At 34.8% G+C, this 11316-nt stretch overlaps 2 long non-coding RNA genes across 2 annotated transcripts; both read right to left on the reverse strand.

Annotated features, from left to right (window-relative positions):
- Positions 1-412: 412 nt before the first annotated feature.
- LOC110934287 lies at positions 413-3575 on the reverse strand. Its single transcript, XR_002588207.2, has 3 exons — positions 3443-3575; positions 2455-2541; positions 413-584 (listed from the first exon to the last, which is right to left on the reverse strand). It is a non-coding gene; the product is annotated as an uncharacterized LOC110934287 (long non-coding RNA).
- A 2707-nt stretch (positions 3576-6282) lies between these two features.
- Positions 6283-9488, reverse strand: LOC110934288. Its single transcript, XR_002588208.2, has 3 exons — positions 9356-9488; positions 8368-8454; positions 6283-6497 (listed from the first exon to the last, which is right to left on the reverse strand). It is a non-coding gene; the product is annotated as an uncharacterized LOC110934288 (long non-coding RNA).
- Between the last annotated feature and the right edge of the window lie 1828 nt (positions 9489-11316).

The following is an 11316-nucleotide window of genomic DNA, read 5'->3' on the forward strand; positions in this document are numbered from 1 at the left end:
ATAAACGGTCGAAATTTGCAAGATTTTGAAAGTTAGAAACTAAAATTGACAAATTTATTAAACTTTCAAACTGTCGGACGATGTTTGTTTGTGACATGGTCATACGTGTGTCATTTGGTTATGCTAACTATGTTCCAAGCAGTTGTTCTCATTTCGCGTTTAGATTTCTTGCATGTGTAGATTCTAAAGGCAAGGAGAACATGGTCGATGACAAAGCTTCGGAATGAAGACACGACGTGAAGGCGCTCAAAAGATGAAGATGATCGAGTCGCCGCTGGCCATCATCAACACCACAAGGATCTCACTTCATAAAGATCAAGTTTCTCACTAGCATAATGTAAGACCCATATCTATTAATCAATATTATAATATTAAACACGCATTTTATATGAAAATGCAAGCTTACAAAAAATTTTCCAAGTTAAACTTCTTACATAATTTAAAACATTCCAAAATATAATTTCAAGTGTTTACAATATCCACTTTTTAAACTAGAACAAAATAAGATTGTTGCGGAAGCTTCGAGACATGTGTTCGGTTCTCCTTTCTTGCTTGATCCTCATCCGGAGTTCCATAAGACATTCCTAAAATCAAAACCAACATAAAAGTTAGTTTTGACAGTTTCACAACAAGTTATAAACATATTTCCATCCAATTCAATCATCCATTATTCAAAATTCTTGTTTCCTTCGAATTCAAATTTTCGGTTCTTAAACCGAATTATTTGACCCGTTATAGGTATTTATGTCAAACTATAATTTTATCAACTCTTATTTCCTCCAACCATAATCCATATTATGGTTGGTACATGTACCATTCACGAGAGTATCATTACTTGTGCGTACCTGGCACGGGTCAACATTGACTCGTTTTTAATACATTGCATTACTTTTCGCCAATTTTGGCAAAACATGCTCATACTTTCCGCTTGCCTGTATTTGTAACACTTAACAATACATAATATTACCAATCATCATTTATATTATTGTACAACTTCTGACCAAGTATTGAGTCAAAATTAAGTGTTTAAGGCCTCGAAACAATTTCTGCAAGTACGGACTTGCTTGCTGTCAACAACTATTTTGTTGACAAAAAGTCCGCGAAAACCGCGTTAAACAACTTCCGAAAAGCTTATAAAAATTACCAATCATCATTTATATTGTTATACCACTTCTGACCAAATCTTGAGTCATAACTAAGTGTTTAAGGCTTCGAAACAATTTCTGCAAATACGGACCTGCTTGCTGTCAACAACTATTTTGTTGACAAAACGTCCGCGAAAACCGCGTTAAACAACTTCCGAAAAGTTTATAAAAATTACCAATCATCATTTATATTGTTATACCATTTCTGACCAAATATTGAGTCAAAACTAAGTGTTTAAGGCATCCAAACAATTTCTGCAAATACGGACCTGCTTGCTGTCAACAACTATTTTATTGACAAAACGTCCGCGAAAACCGTGTTAAACAACTTCCGAAAAGCTTATAAAAATTACCAATCATCATTTATATTGTTATACCACTTCTGACCAAATATTGAGTCAAAACTAAGTGTTTAAGGCATCGAAACAATTTCTGCAAATACGGACCTGCTTGCTGTCAACAACTATTTTGTTGACAAAACGTCCGCGAAAACCGCGTTAAACAACTTCCGAAAAGCTTATAAAAATTACCAATCATCATTTATATTGTTATACTATTTCGGACCAAATATTGAGTCAAAACTAAGTGTTTAAGGCTTCGAAACAATTTCTGCAAATACTTTCTGGTTGCTGTCAACAACTCTTTTGTTGACAAAACGTCCGCGAGAACCGCGTTAAACAACTTCCGAAAAGTTTATAAAAATTACCAATCATCATTTATATTGTTATACTACTTCTGACCAAATATTGAGTCAAAACTAAGTGTTTAAGGCTTCGAAACAATTTCTGCAAATACGGACCTGGTTGCTGTCAACAACTCTTTTGTTGACAAAACGTCCGCGAGAACCGCGTTAAACAACTTCCGAAAAGTTTATAAAAATTACCAATCATCATTTATATTGTTATACTACTTCTGACCAAATATTGAGTCAAAACTAAGTGTTTAAGGCTTCGAAACAATTTCTGCAAATACGGACCTGGTTGCTGTCAACAACTCTTTTGTTGACAAAACGTCCGCGAGAACCGCGTTAAACAACTTCCGAAAAGCTTATAAAAATTACCAATCATCATTTATATTGTTATACTACTTCTGACCAAATATTGAGTCAAAACTAAGTGTTTAAGGCTTCAAAACAATTTCTGCAAATACGGACCTGCTTGCTGTCAACTACTATTTTGTTGACAAAACGTCCGCGAAAACCGCGTTAAACAACTTCCGAAAAGCTTATAAAAATTACCAATCATCATTTATATTGTTATACCATTATACAAGTATGTATTCTATTCTAGAAGGTGTAAGTTTTACTTACCTTGCATCCGGTTATTTTTTTCTCCGCGTATTTAATCCGTCTGACCCGCTTCTTTCCCAAGCCTCCATCTTGCTCGTCAAGCGTCAACTATCATATAATATTCACAAGGTGGATAGGTTAGTCATTCTAGATCATAACCTTTATGCCTTATGAACCTTTATACTACTTTTTTTACCAACTCTATTATAGGTCGGTTTGACCTTTTAAACGTCAAACTACCTCATAACACATGAGTTTTAAACAACTAAATTTATTAATAACTCATTTTGGCATTCCGCCGTTTACCCGGTAGGCGCTAATCCTAGGCCACCGTTTTAAATTTCGTTTCCTACTAATTTCATCACAATTCTACAATCATTCGGGCATTTTAACGAATACCTTGCGGGCATGATTTGCATATTTCTTTTATCTAGTTCATTATCAACTTTCAACCAAGTTTCAAGTATCAAATTTCATGTCCTTATGCCTAGCATTCATAATCAACATCAAGACTTGCATCACTCATCGATTTTACACTATTTCAACATTGACAATTCATGTGTTCACCTAGTTACAATACCCATTTAACATATGTATGGGTAATTATCGAATTTCTATTTTCCAACACTAGTTTATCAAATTATTAACTAGACTTGTTTCTAAACATGGATTTCATCACAACATACTTAACCCATTTCAAGTCATTTATGATCATGTATCCAGATTCATGATTTAATCAAACACCTTCTTAACATTATCATGCATGATGATTCTAAACATAGTTTTATCATCAATTCCATCATAACATTAAAACCCACTTAGCACATATAAGGGTAATCATCAATTTCCTAGTTTTCTATACCAAATCATCAAACTTTTAACTAGGGTTTGTTCCTATACATGGTTTCAACATAACCACACTCATACATTCAACATTCAAACATGAACTTCAATTCATGAGTGTTAATCAGAATTTTAAGATATCACCAAATAACGAAGTTCGACTTACCTTGTGATCTCCTAGCTTGAGTGATCACGAATTTATTAAAAGCCCCAATTTTCTTAGCTTGATTTCTCTTGAATTTGGAGAATTTTGTGAGTTAAGGGCTTGAAGGAACTCCTTCTTGTCTCTGTGTTTTGGGCCAATTTTCCTTTTTAATAATTTCACTTTCAAACTTGACCATTTTAGTCCCTCTAATTCCATATTTATAAAAGGAGGTTAACTTAGTTAAGTTTTCTTTATTATTCTAAAAATTCATAACTAACTAGGTTATTATTCTTAGTTACCTAGAGGGTTCGGGGAAGTCATGACCCGTTTCAGTTTAAGTCCCGTTGAGCCTCTTATAATTTTGTTTTCTCAAAGCATTTATTTTCCTTTTTAATTAATATTAGGATTATTTGTTTAAATCCTAATATTCACTGGGTTACTTTTTTTTTTTTTTTTACCACTAACGGTATTTTACCCGTCGTCACTATTAACGTGATTTGATTACCAAACCCGTTTTTGGGGTGTTACAAGTCTACCCCCCTTAAAGAGGTTTCGTCCCCGAAACCTTATTTACGTAGTTCCTTTAATTTTGGACTAAAACGAACTTAGTTTCGTTTCCATTCGAGCATTGCTCGTTTTTATCACTTTTAATATCGAATCATCTTTTAGCCACTCGGTTATCTGATGTAGTCAATACATTATCTTATGCTAATCTTATTGAGACAAGCGCTTTATTCAGTTATAATTACTGTTTTGACCTTAAATGGTCTTCGCGGTTGGACTTACTAGCCGCCGGTTACCTTATATTTCGCCATTTGGGTATGCTACATTGCCATCATTGGCCTTTTGCATGTCTATGATTTCATATCTTATAACTCACGTTAAAACGTGGTTATATTCTATTTTACTTTTGTGACCGTGATCTCCTCACGTCATGTTTTAAGTTTATGTCAACCCTTCATTATCGAAAATCTTTCTTTCAAGTGTATCGTTTTTACACCTATCGGTGTTTACATTCTTTAATATTAACCATTTCCAAACTTGTCTCATAATATTCATATCTTGTTAAAACGTCGTTTCTCACTAAAACTGGTTTTTTTAGCTTAACCTTTTGTCTTTAACTTATGTCAATTACTCATATCAAGGAAATTGACAATCAGTAATTTATTCTATTCCGTTCTCGTTTTACACGGGAAATAATAACCAATTCCCTCGCTTTATACTATTGACCCATTACCCGGGTTCTTTAATCTTAATGTTTTTAATGTCTATAACCCTTTATATCGGTTTATTAATATTTCGCACTTTTATTTATTCGGTTCACGCTTACTTACATTAGCAAGCATCATCCTCTATTAAATTCTTTTGACTTGTTCGTGTGAAATTTCATCACTTTATGAATGTCAAACTTCATTCTTTGTTAGACTTGTTCAACTTTAAAATAGTTGAACATAATTTATCAAAATTTCTATTTGCAGTATCTTATCGTCTTTTAGTCATAACTCGAAAACCGAGTCTTTTGACTTTCAATTCGCGTTCCCGTCTCTTGGTTTTACGCATTCATTCAAAATCCTACCCATTAATCGGGTGTTTTGGGTGTTTTAACGAAGTCGTTATCATTGCAACCCTTCCGGTATGCATTAAGACTTCGCTTTGATTGATTTGGTCGTATTAGCGAAATCCATCACTTTTATTCAACCATGTTTTTTTTTTCCTTATGTGACCATCCTTGACGGTCTTATAGATTCTGAGTGACGATTATCATCGTCATCCTTGCTTCACTACGACTAAAGTTAACAACCTTGATTATCTTTTTCGTATGGGCAATACCTTCGTTTTTATGATCCGGCAGATCATCTATACTTTGGTTTTACTTTCCCATTTTGTCAACCATGGCTCTTTCGTCGAGAATGACTTATTTTCATGAATTTTCGTCAGGTTATTCATTTATATCATCATTTACATTGGTCTTTGTCCCTTCTCTCGGGCTCATTATTCTAATGTAATACGCTTCCATCACCCGGCTGTGCGTTTACATTATTATCAAGTATTTTGATCATTTGTTTCATTTGGGTACCTTTTAATCTGTCCCATTCACCCCGTCCTTACTACATCGGATGTAAATATATCCATCATAAGAAGTTCATGGTACCACGTGTTCCCTACTTACTTGGCCAGAGTAAGCGATCAACACCTGGTATACATGACCTTTTTATAATTTTTACATTACACCCCATGTAAGTAATGCCTCTATTTGTTTCTCTTGGAAACAATATCCCAGATAGGTTTTCTATTCGGGTTTTTCCAAGTTTTCAATCTACATATGCAACTTTCAATCTCTACGTAATTGTTGCATATTACTATTCACGTAATAATTTAAAACGTGCACTTGTTAATGCTTGCTCTAACAAGGTCTCCTTGCCATTAACTTATTCACGATCGTTACGCGATTTAGGTCCTTGGTGAGCATACAATACTTGTCATACTTTGGACTGTTCCTCCGTCAAATCCGCAATTTGTTAAACTCTCGCTATCTTCAGATGCGAGTGTCCTTCAATTAAAACATTTACAAGAGTTAGTAATATCAACTTCAATATTCGCCCGTATTATAATACAAGGCTTTTCTACTATACGCGTCAACGCGTGCAATTTTGTCAACTATATTTATCATTTAATTGAGGTCACGTGTATCACACGATAACCCTATGTGTTGTTCACAACATTTTAACTCATACCAAACCATTAATATACATGTACTTACCGGATTTGCAATCAAGCCTCGAACCGAACACACTTTACTCTTTAACCATGAGCTCTGATTACCAACTTGTAAGACCCATCTCTATTAATCAATATTATAATATTAAACACGCATTTTATACGAAAATGCAAGCTTACAAAAAATTTTCCAAGTTAAACTTCTTACATAATTTAAAACATTCCAAAATATAATTTCAAGTGTTTACAATATCCACTTTTTAAACTAGAACAATATAAGATTGTTGCGGAAGCTTCGAGACATGTGTTCGGTTCTCCTTTCTTGCTTGATCCTCATCCGGAGTTCCATAAGACATTCCTAAAATCAAAACCAACATAAAAGTTAGTTTTGACAGTTTCACAACAAGTTATAAACATATTTCCATCCAATTCAATCATCCATTATTCAAAATTCTTGTTTCCTTCGAATTCAAATTTTCGGTTCTTAAACCGAATTATTTGACCCGTTATAGGTATTTATGTCAAACTATAATTTTATCAACTCTTATTTCCTCCAACCATAATCCATATTATGGTTGGTACATGTACCATTCACGAGAGTATCATTACTTGTGCGTACCTGGCACGGGTCAACATTGACTCGTTTTTAATACATTGCATTACTTTTCGCCAATTTTGGCAAAACATGCTCATACTTTCCGCTTGCCTGTATTTGTAACACTTAACAATACATAATATTACCAATCATCATTTATATTATTGTACAACTTCTGACCAAGTATTGAGTCAAAATTAAGTGTTTAAGGCCTCGAAACAATTTCTGCAAGTACGGACTTGCTTGCTGTCAACAACTATTTTGTTGACAAAAAGTCCGCGAAAACCGCGTTAAACAACTTCCGAAAAGCTTATAAAAATTACCAATCATCATTTATATTGTTATACCACTTCTGACCAAATCTTGAGTCATAACTAAGTGTTTAAGGCTTCGAAACAATTTCTGCAAATACGGACCTGCTTGCTGTCAACAACTATTTTGTTGACAAAACGTCCGCGAAAACCGCGTTAAACAACTTCCGAAAAGTTTATAAAAATTACCAATCATCATTTATATTGTTATACCATTTCTGACCAAATATTGAGTCAAAACTAAGTGTTTAAGGCATCCAAACAATTTCTGCAAATACGGACCTGCTTGCTGTCAACAACTATTTTATTGACAAAACGTCCGCGAAAACCGTGTTAAACAACTTCCGAAAAGCTTATAAAAATTACCAATCATCATTTATATTGTTATACCACTTCTGACCAAATATTGAGTCAAAACTAAGTGTTTAAGGCATCGAAACAATTTCTGCAAATACGGACCTGCTTGCTGTCAACAACTATTTTGTTGACAAAACGTCCGCGAAAACCGCGTTAAACAACTTCCGAAAAGCTTATAAAAATTACCAATCATCATTTATATTGTTATACTATTTCGGACCAAATATTGAGTCAAAACTAAGTGTTTAAGGCTTCGAAACAATTTCTGCAAATACTTTCTGGTTGCTGTCAACAACTCTTTTGTTGACAAAACGTCCGCGAGAACCGCGTTAAACAACTTCCGAAAAGTTTATAAAAATTACCAATCATCATTTATATTGTTATACTACTTCTGACCAAATATTGAGTCAAAACTAAGTGTTTAAGGCTTCGAAACAATTTCTGCAAATACGGACCTGGTTGCTGTCAACAACTCTTTTGTTGACAAAACGTCCGCGAGAACCGCGTTAAACAACTTCCGAAAAGTTTATAAAAATTACCAATCATCATTTATATTGTTATACTACTTCTGACCAAATATTGAGTCAAAACTAAGTGTTTAAGGCTTCGAAACAATTTCTGCAAATACGGACCTGGTTGCTGTCAACAACTCTTTTGTTGACAAAACGTCCGCGAGAACCGCGTTAAACAACTTCCGAAAAGCTTATAAAAATTACCAATCATCATTTATATTGTTATACTACTTCTGACCAAATATTGAGTCAAAACTAAGTGTTTAAGGCTTCAAAACAATTTCTGCAAATACGGACCTGCTTGCTGTCAACTACTATTTTGTTGACAAAACGTCCGCGAAAACCGCGTTAAACAACTTCCGAAAAGCTTATAAAAATTACCAATCATCATTTATATTGTTATACCATTATACAAGTATGTATTCTATTCTAGAAGGTGTAAGTTTTACTTACCTTGCATCCGGTTATTTTTTTCTCCGCGTATTTAATCCGTCTGACCCGCTTCTTTCCCAAGCCTCCATCTTGCTCGTCAAGCGTCAACTATCATATAATATTCACAAGGTGGATAGGTTAGTCATTCTAGATCATAACCTTTATGCCTTATGAACCTTTATACTACTTTTTTTACCAACTCTATTATAGGTCGGTTTGACCTTTTAAACGTCAAACTACCTCATAACACATGAGTTTTAAACAACTAAATTTATTAATAACTCATTTTGGCATTCCGCCGTTTACCCGGTAGGCGCTAATCCTAGGCCACCGTTTTAAATTTCGTTTCCTACTAATTTCATCACAATTCTACAATCATTCGGGCATTTTAACGAATACCTTGCGGGCATGATTTGCATATTTCTTTTATCTAGTTCATTATCAACTTTCAACCAAGTTTCAAGTATCAAATTTCATGTCCTTATGCCTAGCATTCATAATCAACATCAAGACTTGCATCACTCATCGATTTTACACTATTTCAACATTGACAATTCATGTGTTCACCTAGTTACAATACCCATTTAACATATGTATGGGTAATTATCGAATTTCTATTTTCCAACACTAGTTTATCAAATTATTAACTAGACTTGTTTCTAAACATGGATTTCATCACAACATACTTAACCCATTTCAAGTCATTTATGATCATGTATCCAGATTCATGATTTAATCAAACACCTTCTTAACATTATCATGCATGATGATTCTAAACATAGTTTTATCATCAATTCCATCATAACATTAAAACCCACTTAGCACATATAAGGGTAATCATCAATTTCCTAGTTTTCTATACCAAATCATCAAACTTTTAACTAGGGTTTGTTCCTATACATGGTTTCAACATAACCACACTCATACATTCAACATTCAAACATGAACTTCAATTCATGAGTGTTAATCAGAATTTTAAGATATCACCAAATAACGAAGTTCGACTTACCTTGTGATCTCCTAGCTTGAGTGATCACGAATTTATTAAAAGCCCCAATTTTCTTAGCTTGATTTCTCTTGAATTTGGAGAATTTTGTGAGTTAAGGGCTTGAAGGAACTCCTTCTTGTCTCTGTGTTTTGGGCCAATTTTCCTTTTTAATAATTTCACTTTCAAACTTGACCATTTTAGTCCCTCTAATTCCATATTTATAAAAGGAGGTTAACTTAGTTAAGTTTTCTTTATTATTCTAAAAATTCATAACTAACTAGGTTATTATTCCTAGTTACCTAGAGGGTTCGGGGAAGTCATGACCCGTTTCAGTTTAAGTCCCGTTGAGCCTCTTATAATTTTGTTTTCTCAAAGCATTTATTTTCCTTTTTAATTAATATTAGGATTATTTGTTTAAATCCTAATATTCACTGGGTTACTTTTTTTTTTTTTTTTTACCACTAACGGTATTTTACCCGTCGTCACTATTAACGTGATTTGATTACCAAACCCGTTTTTGGGGTGTTACATATAACTCAAGAGGGAGCTTATGTTAAGGGGGAGTTTGTCAACACACTTCCTACATGATACGGGTAGTTTGTTGATACACTCTCTGCTTTCAAGACGTGAAGACTTTGAAGATCCTCCGACATCGAAGACTTGAAAGGACATCAGAGTCTTGAAGACACGAAGATCAAAGATGATCAAGATCGAGACAAGATCGAGACAAAGCTACAGCCAAGGGGGAGTTTGTTGGTGCACTTGTGTCTGTACTTTGTCTGTATTCGGTCACGATGTAAAACGATGTCCTTGTTAGTCATGTAAGTTTGACCAAGTCAACCATCCTCCTGGTTTGACTTGGCCAAACAGTTAGTTTATGAATGTGAATTGTCTGGCTCAAAGGATGTCTCATCGAAGGATAGTTTAGATCCTTCGATGAGCTCGAAAGTTGAACCTTCGATGAATGGACCTCGATAGATCATCCTTCGAGGTCACTATGAATCCTTCGATGGAAGTCTGATCGAAGGACGATCTTTCGATCAGTATTCCTGATCCTTCGAAGAGCTTAACTTCGATAGATGATCCTTCGAGACATCTATCGGATCCTTCGGACAGACTTGCTGTGTTCGGGTATAAATACCCATGCAGTGTGTTCTTTTCAGTTTAGACAGTAGACTTCGATAGACACAGAAAGTAACACACACACACACACTTTGAGAGTTTGCAAGACTGATTTGTAAACCTTGTGCTTGTAACCGGAACCTTTCATTGCATTAATACAAGTGGTGTTAATCGGTGAACCTTTGTGTGTCTTGTGTTTGTGCTTGTCTCCACTCGGTTGCACTCTAGCTTGGATTCCGCACTCGCTAGTGTGTTAATATAACAAGGTTAAGGTTTAACCTCATCCTCCACGAGGGACCTACAACTCTGTGCTTTACGTGCCTACGAGCTTACGTGCTTCTGTGCTTACATGTAACTGTGGCTATGTGCCTATGTGTTTATGTGATATGTGTTCCGACGTTTTCCTAAGCTTTAGTAGTCTAGACGTGTGAGGTACGACTTCGTTGTGTTGAGTCCCGTGACGATGTCTATTGCAGACCATGTCGTCGTCTGGATCCCGACACCACCTGACCCGTCAGGAAAAGAGAGATAAGCGACTCGCCGCTATCATCGCCAAAAGCGTAGCAAAGGCTGTGAGTAACGTTTATGAAACGAATGGGTACCGTACTCATCCTGTTACAAAATGAAACGAAGTGATAACGTTCGAATTCTCCGTCGCGTTGCGCGGGAAATTTCACTAGTTTGATACATATAAGAAGGTTGAATCTGAGCCTACACGACTTTTGTCTCATTTTTCTACTTCACTCAAAACACTTCACTTCTCTCTTTCCTTTTCCATTTTATCTTTTTTTTTTCTATTTTTTCTGTTTCTCTGTTTTCATTTAATTTTAAATGTTTATTATTCTTTTCATCTTTAACTT

The sequence above is a fragment of the Helianthus annuus genome, chromosome 4 (assembly GCF_002127325.2).
Source record: "Helianthus annuus cultivar XRQ/B chromosome 4, HanXRQr2.0-SUNRISE, whole genome shotgun sequence".
Lineage (NCBI taxonomy): Eukaryota > Viridiplantae > Streptophyta > Magnoliopsida > Asterales > Asteraceae > Helianthus > Helianthus annuus.